The 16,197-nt window shown below is 47.9% G+C and overlaps 1 protein-coding gene across 4 annotated transcripts in view; it reads right to left on the bottom strand.

The window, feature by feature from the left end:
• The window catches only part of LOC119441940 (plasma membrane ascorbate-dependent reductase CYBRD1), a 147,856-nt gene that overhangs the window by 47,299 nt on the left and 84,360 nt on the right, over positions 1-16,197 (bottom strand). The window contains exon 1 of one of the 4 annotated variants that reach the window (XM_049661750.1): positions 11,938-12,053. The exons of 2 other annotated variants lie outside the window; for them this stretch is intronic. The gene's annotated coding sequence lies outside the window, so the exon portion shown is untranslated. Of the gene's footprint in view, positions 1-11,433; positions 11,568-11,937; positions 12,054-16,197 lie in introns of those variants that run through there. One more of the 4 variants, XM_049661751.1, reaches the window with a different exon arrangement.

Here is a 16,197-nt window from a genome sequence, read left to right as displayed (position 1 = left end):
CACACTACACACACTACACACACTCACTACACTCACTCACTCACTCACTCACTCACTCACTCACTCACTCACGCACGCATAAACACACACACACACACACGCCCGCACGCACACGCACGCACACACACGCACACACACAGAGAGAGAGAGAGTAAATTGTACTCGACGAGGCTCCTTGTTAGATGAGGCTCCTGCCCAAAATCTCCGCCATCAACTACGGTCAGGGCCGACTTTCTGTGTTGTTGAATTCTTACTGCAGTGCAGGAGCCGTCATTGTGTTTAGTTCCGGTGTCTCAGATTCAAAGCCAGCAAGTGGTTGCATTTGGCTACGGCAGGAAAAAAAAAAAAAAAAGTCAGTACTCGCATTAAAAAAAAAAAAATGATGCAAGCTCGACTGGAGTTTTCGCTTTTGAAAAGCTGGGGGTCGTTAAACCCATCGTCTTTCCTGTTAGCCTCCCTTTACGGCTTCACTTGGACTGCACGAACTGCGCACGCGCGCCCTTATGTTACATGCAGTCTTCTCCTTCTCTGGCTTATTTTTGAATGCTTCTTATTTTGGGGGAATGAGACGGAGAAGTTGCCCCCCTTTCTGAGAGATCGTGACTCTGCGTGTTACATTCCGCGGTAGGCTGTGTAACTCTTCCGGGTCCCTTCTTTCATCTTTTCATCATAGTTCTTACTTATTTCATTCGTTGCCTGTTGGTATTATCTAACAAAGAAAAGTTCGATTCCCGTTTTCACATTCCCCGTACACGACAGCTCTCGTCGGCAACTGCAAAACAACGGTAAGTCATTACCCGAGCATGCGCGGCTCTCGAGGTCTCGGTTGTGACCTTGGGAAGCATTTCCGGCACATTGTGAAGAGCAATTTTAGAAGCATTCGAGTATTCACTACACCACGCCGTAAAAATGCTGCAGGAAATGGTGGTAAATATCTTGGTATAGCTCTATTTCCAAGCATCTAACCGTCAAAATGACGGCAGGCCGTCATTTTGTGTAGGCGTACACCACAACGTACTGCACACGGCAACCAACCGAATCGCGTTATCATCACGAGCAATTCTTCTTCTTCTTCTTTTTTTTAATGCGGTATTCGTGACGCTCTCTTTCTCTCCTTGTTCACGGTGTTAGAAATGTCTTGTCGATCAAATGACGCCGATGGCTTGTCAAAAATGATAAAATAATTATCGTTAACGTGACGGCTGGTTTTTACAGTGTACGCATTCGCAGCTGTTCGCTGTATCATCACGTGGTCACCATCATCATAATCATGATCGCGTCGTCGTCATCAGCATTCTCGTAATCAACATCGCGAATTGGCGAAATGAATGTCGTCGGCCATTCGCGGTTTAACATTCCTATACATATCAATCATGTTTTCGATCTTTCTCCCAGCGCTATCAGCTCGACAAACCTTTAAGGACATGACGTCGCGTTTAACGGCAGAGTTAGGAAAATGGGGCGTTTGACGACGTCGTTACAATATCTTTGTCCGTGTAATATGTGGTATATGCCGCGGATACTTGCTGATGAATTTGAAATCAGAGCGAAGAAAACAAATTGTGGTACTATATATAAGCAGAGATACTTAGTTTCTATTTGTATTCTGCGCACGGGCATGATGGGCCAAGGAATGAAAAGGTGAAGACTGCTGGCTGAAGTTCTCGGCCATTAATTGCACTGTAACCTCTTACTGTACATTTGTGACCGTTATTCCGCTATACGCCGCTCTTCTATGCAAGCAAAGTGAACAGAACGTTGCACATGCTGCACGCTATATTAGAACATATTAAGCGAGAAAGAAATCAAGGATACTAAAGGCAGGAAGGTCAACCAAACGAGCGTCCGGTTTGCTACCCCACACTAAGTGAAATATAAATATAAACAGGAAACATTACATGTGAAACTATGGCTGAGCGCAAGAAGTGCAGCTTATATATATTGTGAGACGTCGGCCGATGCGATGCCTTTATTTCCGAGCAGCCGCCCGAGTCAGAGACGAAGCACCGCACGAGACAAAAGATGATGATGAGTCGTATGTACAAATGACGACGACGATATGCACAAAATGCGCTCACAATATATATATATATATATATATATATATATATATATATATATATATATATATATATAAGCTGCACAAGTGTTCGCTGATACACCCTAGTAAAATCCGCCTCTTCGAGTAGACCAGCTCAGCATTGTGCTAACTAACTAGAATTGTGCTATCTGTCACAGGCAACCTTTAAGAATTTTTGAAAGTGTTCGCTGAAGAGACCAGCTCATGAACTAGAATTGTGCTATCTTAAAGGTTGCCTGTGGCAGATACAGACAGACAAAGAACTTTAATGGAGGTCCTGAGAAGCTCTGTTGCCCCCTCTCAGGGAGGCGACGAAGCCGCGGGCCGCACCCACGTCGGGACGGGGAGACCAAGCTCCAGCGCCGCATCGTGGGCTCTCTGGACAGCCCAAAATTGGCGTGAATGGTCGGAGCTCCGAAGAGCAGAGCTCCACTCCTCTGCAGTGCATCGATGCTGTGGCAGATAGCACAATTCTAGTTCATGAGCTGGTCTACTCGAAGAGGCGGATTTTACTTGCACAAGAAATTTAAATGCATAATCGAATGATTAACAAAAATTCACTACTTAAGTTTTTAACTAATTACCTGACGGCCCATATTGCAATTTACAAATTGTAGCCGTGGAGTTCCCAAGGCGGATCCACTTGGAACGAATTCTCGGGATGACACCAGTTCCGAGATATTAATTGCCGAACTTTGCGGACAAATGCATTGGCGTTCCAGTTAGTTTCTTAACAAAACGTCACTTTATGCATTGAAGCACAAAATTAAGTGGAACGCCAATGCATTTCTCCGCAAAGTTCGGGAATTAATATCTCGAAACTGGTGTCATCCTGAGAATTAATTCCAAGTTGAACCACCTTGCGAACTCCACGGTTACATTTTGTAAATTGCAATATGGACCACCAGGTAATTAGTTAAAAACCTGATTGATGAATTTTGGTTAATTAGTCGATTATGCATTTCAATTTTTGTGCAAGTAATGTCCGCCTCTTCTAGTAGACCAGCTCGTTAACTAGAATTGGGCTATCTGCCACAGGCAACCTTAAATAAATTGTGAAAGTGTTCGCTGAAACACCATGTATATATATATATATATATATATATATATATATATATATATATATATATATATATATATATATATATATATACAACGGGCGAATGATATGCTCAACGCATAGTACCACGGCCGTTCGATCGATTAAAACACGACGTGTTTTATTTTGATCGAGCGGCCGTGGTGATATAATTTACGAGTTAACCATCGTGCAGTAGCAAGCACATGCCAAGAGCGCTTGGCATCTGAGACGCGCGGCGAGGCACGTATACTATCTTTCCGGCAAGGACGACCCAGCCGGGGTCCTTGGATGGACGCGCGAGATATCACTCACAAGAGTGTGGAATGGCGCAATCATTAAACTTCCACGCCACGCGTACGCGGCAGTCCTCCCTGCGTGCACGCGTACACACTTGTGCACCTGCTTTGTACACAGCGTGAATTTACTCGAGCGCAAGAAAGACAGAAAAAATCAGATATGCGTGTTTTCTTCCTTTTGCTTTCCAGGCGTCGCTTCGTGGCATAGCTAGGCTGCTTGTCAAATATTTATGCCGGTTTTCCTTGGTAGGCAGATTTATAGCGCAACTGATAAACGAAAGGAAAGCTACAAGAATATATATGTGTTTACTTTTTATACTTTAATAATGGACGTTATTCTGCTTAACCTCCCTGCCTTCTTTCTGTCTTTCTATTTCTTCCTTCCTATATACTTTAATAATAATTATTATTATTATGGAGTGCGCCCGCACTTAGACCACATGGTTGTTCCTGGCCTCGACAAATAAATTATTGATTGATTGATTGATTGATTGATCATCTGCTCATCTGAAGAAACTCAAAAGAGCTACAGTACTCGTGTTGTCAGTGAAACAAAACACGTGAATTCTGCGTGTCTAGTATTACAAGAGTTTATATGATGGTTGACACGTGCCGTTCTCTTATGTTGAATTGTGTCCGCGACGAAGAGGTTCTGTTTCTAGCTACACAGCAAATAACGAAAGAAACGAGCGAGAAAGAAAAAAATCACCACCCTTCGCGGCAGGCACCTAAAGAAACGCAGTGCACTCAGTTCAGCAACGGTGGTAACGAGCGTGATGAAGGTTATAAATTAAATTGTGGGGTTTTACGTGCCTTACCCACGATCTGATTGATTATAAGGCACGCCGTATAGTGGGGGACTCCAGATTAATTTTGACCAGCTGGGGCTCTGTAACGTGCACGTAAATCTAATTACTAACGTGCACGTAAATCTAATTACTAACGCGCACGTAAATCTAAGCATACACGAGCGTTCTTGCATTTCGCCCCCATCGAAATACGGCCGCCGTGCACGGCCGGCGATCGTATATATACCCCGCGACCTCTGCCACGAAAGTTCGCTGTGGCTCATTAAACGTTTTCGCCTGACAGATTTCTCTACGAAGAGACACTACCGTAAACATGTACAGCGCAGAGAGTCCTCAAACTAAGTGTCCCATTCTACTCGCAATGCGGGATCCTAAAGCAGTTTTGTAATGCTTTCCTTATCTATATACAGTGACCGCGTACGATTGGGTTGTGCTGGTGGGTTGGCGCCTACAAGAAACCCGTTGTCTCCTTCAGCGCGACTTCGCGTGAGAACACGAGAGCGGAAGCTGCGAAGGCAGGCCCACGAGCTTTCCCCGTGGGAACGCCAGCGAACCCGACGACGACTTCCGCTATTTGCTCTCGCGCGCTCCTCACATCTTGTTCGCATTGTGCTGACGAATCGCCCCGCGCAGCTGCGATATCCCCGCATGCAAGTTTCTACATCGGCTGCAGGACGGGCACACGCAGTGTGCACAGCGCGAGATGTGTTTTTTTTTTTTTTTTTTCTGCGACTCGAGAAATGCATTATACAGTCATCCACTGAAGCTTACGGCATATAATACGCAGGATTTGCGAGGAAGCTGAACCCCCGCGAAGCCTGGGACTGCAGCCTCGAATGGAAATTTTCTTTGAGTGGTAGCCTATGCGACCTACGCAGCGATCCACAAAATTTGAAGCGTAATTTCGTGTTTTTATAATTTCCCAGGAATTCACATTTGTCGTGAAACCAGGTTGGGGTATTATGTAAGTGTCCACCTAGTGGACATACCCATTTCGTCTGCTGCTGAAGTTTTGATTGACGGAACTGCATGAGGTATATACGCGTGAGAAGGAGACAGGCGCCCCCAAGCCAATCAGCACTTCTGCAGTCGACGAAATGTATAGGACACTTACAGTGTCCCGTACACTTTTGTGACCGGCTGTACTACTCGCGTCGCATCGTACGTTGCTTCGATCATTGCTCATATAGTCACGCCATGTCCAACGGTGTGCAACAATCGGAGGCCGAAAACACCGCAACTCCGCAGTTTATAAATCTGAACAATGACCTTTCTTGGTTTTGCACCTGTAGCCCGCCCGCTCGCGTGATACAACGATGAACCGCGTATCGGCGTAATCGATGCCGGCTACATATGCAGGGGATAAAGTTCGTCACGCGAACCGCACGCGTCTTCCGTCTCTGGCTGCGCAAAACAACCGAATAAAATGAGCGTCGTATTGATCCCGCGCGCTTTATACTGCGAGCGACACGGTATTGAGCCAGCGAACACTGCTTTTTAAGTTCCACACCTTTCATTAGGAGAGAAATCGACTCCGTGCTTGTTTCTGTGGCTTCCAAGTTATTGTCGAGCATCAAAAGTACCGCAGAAGTATTAGATAGCCCATAACCCCCCCCCCCCCCCCCCCACACACACACACACACACACTTTTTTTTTTTTTTTTTTTTGAGGGAGGGAGGGAGGAGGAGGGTGCGGGCATGCTGTTTACGTTTTCTTAAGGCGCCACAGTTTCTAAATTGGCGTAGTCACCTATTAAACCTTTTTGGTATTCACATTTTTTGCCGTCGTGCGTGCCATAGGGTAAAGGGCAAATCATTTATACAGTCTACGTTCTTCAGGCTCTAAACACACAAGAGGGAGAGCTGCTTGCGTTCCAGCCTAATGGAGCAGGAACGAGCTCCTGTCCGCACCGCCGTCAGCGCTGCATCGCCATGCACGCGAAGATCGAGGGCAGGACGTACAGGGAGCTGCAGCTAGACGTCCGACAAGACAAGCGCATTGTCTTCGAGCACGCGACCCTGCCTATAGTCCACGGCCTGACCGAAAGGCCACGGCAACGATCCACGCGGCCACTTAACAGGTGCCCGGTGGGTTTCTGGGCGCAACGTGGGGAAGCAAGACAACCAGCTACTGCTGCATGCAAGGTCAGCCACTGCCCGCTCCGTGGAGAGCAGTCGAGAAACGCAATAAAGCATCTTTTGTCTTGCGTAATCGCTTCCTCGAGTTCGCGCTGTCACGGTCTGCTGCTTCGAGAGTGCGATCTGATGGGGTAAGTCGGCCCCAACTCAAGCGCAGGCAAAATTAAAAATAATAAATAATAATAAACGCGCGAGAAGACCAACATGCAAAAATATTCGCCGCGTGCATCTCGTTTGCGCAAAACCACCGCACGCGCGATATATATATAGGGCATGTTATAGTTTAGTTTTGGCGCCAGCATTGGTGTCAGGTATATGTGTTCTCGCAGTGTTTGCTGGAAGAGATCAGTCCGGATTTGAGCATTGAAGCATAAAGGCGTAAATAAAAAAAATATCTGCGTTATATATTTTTGACAGGCTGTCGCTTTTAATTTAAACGCCTTTCGTTCTTTGAGCGCGTAACGCGCTATAGAGCCGCGGCAGTACGTCTCGTCCAGGCCTGACCAACAACTCCTCCTAATATTGTCTGAATGTGTCTGTTAAGAAAACGCGGTAGCCGTGCCACATAGGTAGTCAAGACCATTGCATTATACTGTACAGTATTTCATTTTTTTCATTTCATTTAGTAGATTTCATTTTCATTCATTTCAGTAGATTTCATTTTTTTTCTAAGCCGGTGCTCTATTGCAAGTCAACGAAACGCATAACAGTGTCGACAATAACTATTTATGATACACCCATAGAACACATCAGGCTACGTAACCTGATGTGTTCTATGGGTGCATCATAAATAGTTATTGTCGACACTGTTATGCGTTTCGTTGACTTGCAATAGAGCACCGGCTTAGAAAAAAAAATGAAATCTACGCGTGCGTAAATGTCACCAAAGTATGTGCAAATCATTGTTTGCTTTTTCGCGTTTCATATCCTTTCATCTACTGCAATATGTATACACATATAGTAACAGCTATCAGGGCTAAGACCTTGAATACACGTCAACGAATATCTCGCTATTTGGTTTAAACTTCTACAAGTAAACAAAAACCGTACTTGCAGCCGTTGCATTGCAAGTACATCTACTATAACTCCAACGAACAATAGACGGACTGACGTCAATCGCCGCAAACAAAGCAAATAGGCGGCGATGCTCAGAACAGACGCAGAATTAAGGTGCCCGCGGTCCATGGAGCACGAGAATTCCACGTCGCCACTTACTTCCCGCCCCCATCTCCCATACAATATAGAAATCACAGGCCATTACACAACGACGTCCGCAACCCACGTGCAGGTGGAAATGCGTGGTTGCTGTACAGACCAGCGTGAACGGGACGGCTGCACCAGGCACCATGCAGCGTCAATCTAGCGTGACGGCCGGCCTCCCCCTACGGCTGTCAGCGGCGGCCGTCAAAGACAAGGACCTCGGACGACGACGGGCACTTCCTTGCGAAAGCACTGTCAGACATATACTGCATGCTGTCAACCAAAGCGGACCCTAGCTGTTCACGAGACAGAGTACACGACAGCGCAAAGGGCTCGGTGCGCCGCACACCGGGCCGTGTCCATTGACAAAGTCGGGCAGCTGGCACTGCAAGCCGCGCGTACCGCTATTTTCGCGCGGCTGATGTAAGAGGGACGGGGCACGCGGTTTCAAAGATAGAAAGAAAGGTCTGTGGCCGCATTACAGAAGAACACAGCGTAGGCGGCGGAGAAAAAGACAGGACGCTAATAAGTGGCCTGAAGAGCACGAAAGAGGAACGCAAGAAAAAAGGAAACGGTAAAGAAAGAAAGCAGAGCTAAGAAAGAAGACCAGGAAAAAGAAGAAGAAAAAGAAAAGAAGCTATACAGACGACTTGAGTTCACACTAGTCTCTCTCCTTAACCCTCACATGTGGCCCTTTTGCACCATCCTGCCAATGCGAAAGTCAGACGAGAATGGTATATGCGACGTTGTTTCCATTATTCCCGGGGTCTGTGAATGTCCTCATAAAATTCACCAAGGTTGAGCGCTGTGCTATAGCTTGTAGTCATCATAAAGCCATAGGAAGTGCGTATATACAGGAAGTATTCAAGCTCTTAGACTGGGAAGGCTTAGGAGTGAGGATCAACGGCGAATATCTCAGCAACCTTCGGTTTGCAGATGACATTGTCCTATTCAGCAACAATGGAGACGAATTACAGCAAATGATTGAGGACCTTAATCGAGAAAGTGTAAGAATTGGGTTGAAGATGAATATGCAGAAGACAAAGATAATGAGCCTGGCAAGGGAACAAGAGTTCCCAGCCAGCCTCTAGAGTCTGTAAAGGAGTACGTTTATCTAGGTCAATTACTCACAGGGGACCCTGATCATAAGAAAGAAATTTACAGAAGAATGAAATTGGGTTGGAGTGCATACGGCGGGAATTGCCAAATCCTGACTGGGAGCTTACCACTGTCGTTGAAAAGAAAAGTGTACAATCATTGCATTCTACCGGGGCTAACATATGGGGCAGAAACTTTGAGATTAACAGAGAAGCTCGAGAACAAGTTAAGGACCGCACAAAGAGCGATGGAACGAAAAATCTTAGGAGTAACGTTAAGAGACAGGAAGAGAGCGGTGTGGATCAGAGAACAAACGGGGATAGCCGATATTCTAGTTGACATTAAGTGGAAGAAATGGAGCTGGGCAAGCCATGTAATGCGTAGGATGGATAACCGGTGGACCATTAGGATTACAGATTGGATACCAAGAGAAGGAAAGCGCAGTCGAGGTCGGCAGAAAACTAGGTGGAGTGATGAAGTTAGGAAATTTGCAGGCGCAGGTTGGAATGTGCTAGCGCAAGGCAGGGGAAATTGGAGATCGCAGCGAGAGGCCTTCGTCCTGCTGGGGACATAAATATAGGCTGATGATGATGATGATGATGATGATGATGATGATGATGATGATGATGATGATGATGATGATGGTGTACAGTAACAAGCCAAATGAAAATGAGCTGCTCTTCAAGGCAGGAACCTACGCAATGGAAAGCTGAACACACAAAACACGTGCGCTCTCAGTTACTGGACGGTGTTCAACCAACACAGTCCACAATGCAGGGCAGCTTGCCAGGTCTGCTTTGAAACCATTGCGCACGTGAAAGGACATCGCCGAGCTGCAGGCTTCGTGTCAAATTTTCCGTACCACAACATGGCGAGTGAGATCTACCATTCCTCTCAATTAGGAAAAAAAAATAAAGCGAAAAAAAAGTGGTTTCGAAGCTCTTAACAATACATCGAACCAACCTATTACATCGAACCTATTAGAGAATATGTAGAGTCTCTCCAGATCAGACAATTCGCGAAATCACGGTTCTGCGTACACGAGACGTACTTTTAAATAGTATAAAATGTAGTCAAAAATCTCTTCCCCAAGTATTAACGTTAGTCTTTGAGCTAATATAGTTACTTGTGTGCTAATAGCTACTTGTGCGCACACCTTCCTCGTCGTTTACAGCAGATGCCTTTTATGAGTATTGCTGCACTCCAACGATGGGCTTTCTCCTATAAGCGACTGTAACGGAACTGCCGTTACAGGTAGCGCACATTCCCCCGTTTTCAGTTGGTGCGTTCTCGAACCGCCTCGAGCCTTCCAAACAGCCATCAACCGCAGCTTCGACTTTGATTCAGAACGGTCGATCTTCATTTCTCATTTGCACGTCGCCCACGAGGCGCACGCGACTTCTCCGCGCGGTTTCGCCGTATAGGTGTGACGCCCACGTGCACGTGTAAATCGATCTCGCACGCGGAGCATCGCCACCCCCCCCCCCCCCCCCCCCACGCACGCACGCACGCACAGAGAGAGAGAGAGAGAACTTTGTTCTCTATTTCCTGATTTCACTTAATCGTACATTGTATCGGAGTTGCGTGCAAGCCTACGCAAGCAAGCGTGCTTCGAAGGTCAAAAGGGTATACTGAATGCTCATCGGTGTCGCGTACATTTTCGTTCAACATATTTAATTGGCTTGCCGGCAAACCTAACAGATGCGCGAGACGTTTGGTTAATTCCGCGAATTCTCGAGCTTTGAATACCTCCGGGCGGCTCAGATTATAAGTAAGGATAAACCATTATCCCTGTTAATTGGATACGAACGCCTTTCGAAAGCGCGTTTCGACTGTTCCTGCAGAGACAAGTGCGCGAGGAGATGCAACATAGCTAGCTGCTTCTTGGCCTGGCAAACAATGCGGCCAACATAATTCGCCAGTTTTTCTTCTATTTCTATATGACAATATATAGATAAGGTGAACAGATCACGCTAAGGGCACATCATGTTAAAGACAGAACACAAGATGGAAGGAGATAATATTCATAACGACAGTTGGTTCCACGAGGCTACGGTGTTACGACCTTATATTGAATGCTCAATTTTGCAATTACCAATGCTGTTATATGTAACCTCAGGATTCGAATGGTGGTATAACAAGGTCTGAATCAACATAAGGTTGCCGGGGCAGCTGCTCATCGGTTGGAATTGTAGCCGGCTAGCTAACACGCATGCTTATGTATCACTGTCTTGTGAATACGTAGGCCGAAAAGCCTCTCTTAGAAGACGACGGGGGATGGTATCTCATCCTGCGGACCCGGTTGATAGTGTCCCAGGCGGCGGGAAATAGGAGGAGGCGAAATGAGATAACAAAATGCCCCAGGGACCTAGTTTTTCCAGCCATCTCCAATTACTTGCGATATCCCAAGGAGTGACGTACGGAAAGAATTCTTTCTGCCTCTTCAGCTCTTACATTTGCCTTATTTTTTGGGCACATTGTTCAGCAAAGAATCCGTGCAAACTAGCATATAGACTTTCAATTATATGTTCTAGGGTCTAGAAAGACTCAGTTCTAACAACCAGCCTGGCTCTTCGGTGTTTGTATACTAAGCGTCAATGGCAGTTGCCAAGAACTTAGGCAGAGACCTTGCACGCGTGCTTCTAGTTATACATAAGGATATATAAGCGACAGAGTCGAGACAAATCTTCCTTGCCAAGCACGAAGCATTCCGCGCCGGCTCGGAACTCACCTCAAGATTGCATCTGCCGCCAAAGGGGTCACTGTCGCTGACTCGAGCCAATAGCCACGCGCACTCAGGCACGTACCACGTCGTTCGTATATTTTGAGAAGGCGGAAAAGAGGCCTCGTCCCTGGCCGCTGCTCTCACAACTCGGCAGGGGACAAACAAAACTCAAGGCCACACACACCACACACACAATTTTCTTTTTCTTTCCTCGCTACGACGTCGCTGCCGTCCAAGGATGCTTCCTCTCGTTAAGAAGCTCAGGCGAGGCTCGGCGTCGCCGAGCCAGCGACGGCAGCAGCAGCAGCAGCAGCGGTAACAGGCGGGGTCAACGGTGCTGACAAGCAACGGTAACTAACCGTTTAGTGTAGAACGGTCGCAGGGCACAGGAGTAGCGATGAGGCGAGAAAAAAATAAAAGGCAGCTCGCGCGCGCGTCGCTCTTATTCCCGACAAGGCGCGGATGACAACAGCCGGGCGGCAACAGCGTCAGAGGGGGTGCAACACTCACACTTTGCCAGAGGTGGCGCGTGCGCGGTCACGAACTTGCCGTCGCGTCGACTTTTTGGGGTGCGCGAGCGCCGGGCCCTGGGAACCGAGTGGCCGTCGTCGTCGGGCGAACGTTCGTTCCGGCGGCGGCAGCGTCGGAGGCGCTGCGCTCTTGGCGGAGGTGCGCACCTTCTCTCCGCCGACGGGTCGGGAGAGGGCCGAGTGACACGGCCGCTGTAGAGGCCGGGAAGGAAGAAGCGCCTCCTCCGCTAAAGGAGTGGGCCCTCCGCAGCTTCTTCCTCGAACGAAGTACCAGCAACAGCAGTTGGGAATCTAGTAAGGTTAGTAGTTAGTTGTAGCAGTAGTTATAAGCAGTAGTAGTAGTTAGCAGTAACAGCTATAGTAGTGGTAGTAGTAGTAGCAGTAGTAGCAGTAGCTACTGTTGTAGCAGCAGGGCAGCGGTATACGAAAATAATGTCTGTACAGCGGGTGGAGTCGGTCAGCGGTGTCAAGGAAGTATGTCCATGTCACCGCTTCGGCCAGTACAGCGACCAGGAGCCTATAGCGATTCGTGAGGCTATGGTCCCGATCAAAGAACCCAGCGTGGAGCTGTTGGCGCTTCGGCTAGCGCACGGAAGCCGGGACCACCACCAGGGTTTTGGTGATGTTATTCAGTGGAGTTGATTGAGGCTACTATAACATGAAGATGAAACGGCGCAACTAAATGGGAAGAAAGGAGAAAACACGCACTAACCAATTGCAACCATTACCAAGATGTTGACGGTACTGCCCTAGCTATGCGGAAAAAAAAAAGAAATAAAAGGAAACGGGTTCATACACTGATTCAGAGGTATCGCCGAAAGTGTGAGTCGGTCTGTTGAGATAGAGTTGGCAAAAGCCAGAGACTGACTCCACGTTATTTGCAGATGGGACCGGGACCAAAACGAACATTGTCGTTCACGCGGTGTGTACATCTCGGGTGTCGTAATCGTGAATTCTCTGAGCCGTCGTAGGGATACGTCTAGAGGACGTTCGGCGCAGCAGAAAGCCGATTGACAATGAAAAAAAAAGAGAAAGAAACTAATAAAAAAGATCGTCTGTACATTCCATAAACAGTGGGAACGACTACCGTCAACAAAGGCGTTTCCCTCACCGGCAACGCGCCCGGCAATACAATAGTCGAAGCGGGCGTGGCGACAGCACCCTTGCATCCGGAGATGCCGCATCCGCCAACATCAACACGCGCTCACCGGCAGCCGGAGATGCCTACTTCAGCCGACAAGCGGGGAGGAAGGCGGCCAGCTAGGGCGTATGCGTGCAGGTTGGTGGAGGAGAGGGGAGGGAGAGATAGCCGACTCGCCGCCGGTTCCGGCATCACGAGCAACCTGTCCGCGGCACGGAGCCTCTTTTCACGGTGAATGCGAGAAGAGCACGAAGAGACGGAGGCGGCGCACGTATCACAACGACGCGTCCTCCGCAGATGCCAGCATTCCGCAGGATTATTTGTGGTTTTCCGCGCGGCCCCCTTTCCGACGTGTGCCGACGTCGTAGCGCACGTGGTGCGTCGTGCGTGTAAATTTAGTTCACTACAGTGTAAACACACCGGTACCGACGTGTCCGGTATGGTACGCGGAGCGAGAGACAAGAGAGACGCCCTTCCCCGCGAGAGCTCTGCTCCTTTCAGGCCGCTTAAAACAATACAAAAGGCCGGTGTCGTGTTAACTTCTAGCTCTTGTCCTTGCTCGTGGATTGAATTATGATCAACTCACGGCGCAGGTCGAATGTCGTGAACTTTGTGGCCCATGCAAGTCGTAAGGTCGACTATACGATGAAAACTCTGTTGGTGTTAGCACTTCAAGCCTGAGACTTCACTATGGAGGTCGCCTCATGTTAAAGCAGCGCGAGAGTTAGTCGAGACATCTCAACTCTTTGCTCTTCTTATCGCCTCTCGATCGAACTCTATCTATTATCCTGCTTCCTAACCTCCTGTCTTGAAGGAAACTCGGAAAAGTGCCACCTTCCCAAGCCTTATTAAGTCAATTTTCCACGTGCCACCTCCACAACATGCGTCCCTCATGGCCAATGGATGAGCATCGAAGTTACGTCTGACGTCTATACACTGAGAGCGAAGTAAACAGACGTTCGTTGCTACGTTCCCAATGATTGCCTGTTCTTCGCTCTCTGGCGTGTTGTACGTTTTATTTTGTTTTTGTAGATTATTGAGCTGTTCGTCCGATATTCGCGAGAGGCTGCAATATTATTGCATATTTGTTACATCTCGCAGTAAATGTCACTCTTTCTCTTTTTCATTCTTTATTGTTATTGCCCGACAGTTACAATATAGCTGTCGATCACCGTTTAATCTTGTTAAAGTAATAATGAACAAAGAGATATTCTAGCGCTCTTCTTCGTACCCCACGTGGATCACGCACCGTTCAAGGTAATTTATGACGTCATCACTCTGCCTCCTTAATTGACCTCACAGGAAAAATAAAGCGAAAGACCCTCAACGAATCGCATTCATTATACGGCAGTAAAATCCGGTAACCTGACACGGGACCGCCACCGCTATAGCTGTTTTCTCGAAAGGGACATCATCTCTGCGCGTGATTGCCAAGTCCAAAAGGCTGCATTGACGTGTCGGGCTCTGAAAAGGCCTGGACGCCAGCAACAGGCCTAACAAAAGCCCTCTTGCGGCGCCGAAGAAAGACGCGGACGTCCCGTAAATTTCACAACGCGTCGCTCGAGTCGCCCTTGGTGAGCTTTTATCAGCTGCCACGTCGTGCACATAAGCATGCGACAACAGGATGTTGCCCCCGAAAAGGAAGGCACGCAGCTGGTTTGCCTCGGCTGAACAGACAGTCCTTTTCCATCCACCGACCAGCGCCGATTTTTTTTTTTTTTTTTCCTGGTGCCCCGTCTGGCGTATATATGCGTGTTCTTGTTTGCGCTGCTTCACAAACGCAAGTGCAATCGAGATGACGCCTCGCGCGACTATACGCGTTGCGCGAACGTCTCTTGTCATGCGAGCGCGCGCCTTACTGCGGCGTCCTTACGTTATTCATCCATCATGCAACCGATCGTAGCAGTACAGCCCCGTGTCGCAACTGTCGCGTCAGTGCTCATTCGGAAAGAAGATGAAGACGAAGAAGATGAAAGAAGAGCTTTAAGTTGAAATAAATGGAAGCATCCAGCGTGAAGCTTGGATCTGCATATGTTTTCAGCTCCTCAACACCAACTTGCACTCGAAGCAAAATAAATATTTGTTTTCTCCATATGTATCTTCATTTGCGGAAACAAACCGACCACACTGAAACGAAAGATAACAGTGCTTGAACAGCAATTCACAGCAGCAGTATGACTTTTTTTGCCCGCACTAGGAAGTGTGGCATCGTTAACTGAAACCTATAGATTCGGTAAAAGAGCGTTACTGTGGATATCATGCACCAAAGAACAGCGCCACGAATTGGGTGTTCTTTTTGTAGACGAGTTATAGGGCGCAAGGAGCTGAAAACCGGAATATATAGTGTGCCTATGCGATACGGAAACACCCGACAGACAGAAACAGCATGCAGATTCACCGAGGATCGTTATTTTATTATCATATGAGTGTAAATAGAGGAAAGGGAAACGAGTACATTGCTTTCTAGGTGTATTAAAGTAAGAACGCATCAAGGAATGATTAAAGGACGGATAAGAATTACTCCAAGAGACAGGTCGTTCAGTTATGACGGATAATCACGAAGCTCTCCCCCGCCAACTCAGCACCATTAGTGGGACCAGAAAAAAGCTGCATGCCGCACCTTCGCTCGCAGGTTCGCAATCTGCGCCCCGTCTTCCCGCATACGCAGACCGTTAAGGGAACGCATCGTTCGCGAGTCCGCTCTAAATCTGCGGGAAACGCGTCTTCGCGAGACCAATTTGCATATATAACATCCCGCGCACCTACGACTTCTCACTTTCTTTCTATCTCCCTCTCTTCTTAAACTCTTTCCAACGATGCAGTAGCGAAGCTGGCCTAAGCTATATGACTATCCGAAACAGAAGCTGCAGTATCTCCATGTATGGGAGCACCAACGCATCTCGTCGTCTAAACGCCTTCGCGCTTCCCGCGTGTCACATGGCACGGACGCAACGCGCTTGAATGCCCGCGCAACGCTCACGAGCCTGCGCCCTGTCAATTAAGCCCGAGCCCTCGCCAGCTGTCGCAACACGATGCGCGTGCACAGGTGGAAGAAGGGGGGCGTCGCGCACATTAGTTTCTCGGAACGGCTCTCTTCGT

Source organism: Dermacentor silvarum, chromosome 2, assembly GCF_013339745.2.
Source record: "Dermacentor silvarum isolate Dsil-2018 chromosome 2, BIME_Dsil_1.4, whole genome shotgun sequence".
NCBI lineage: Eukaryota > Metazoa > Arthropoda > Arachnida > Ixodida > Ixodidae > Dermacentor > Dermacentor silvarum.
Note: the sequence above shows the minus strand (reverse complement) of the source record. Positions and strands in the feature narration are given on the sequence as shown.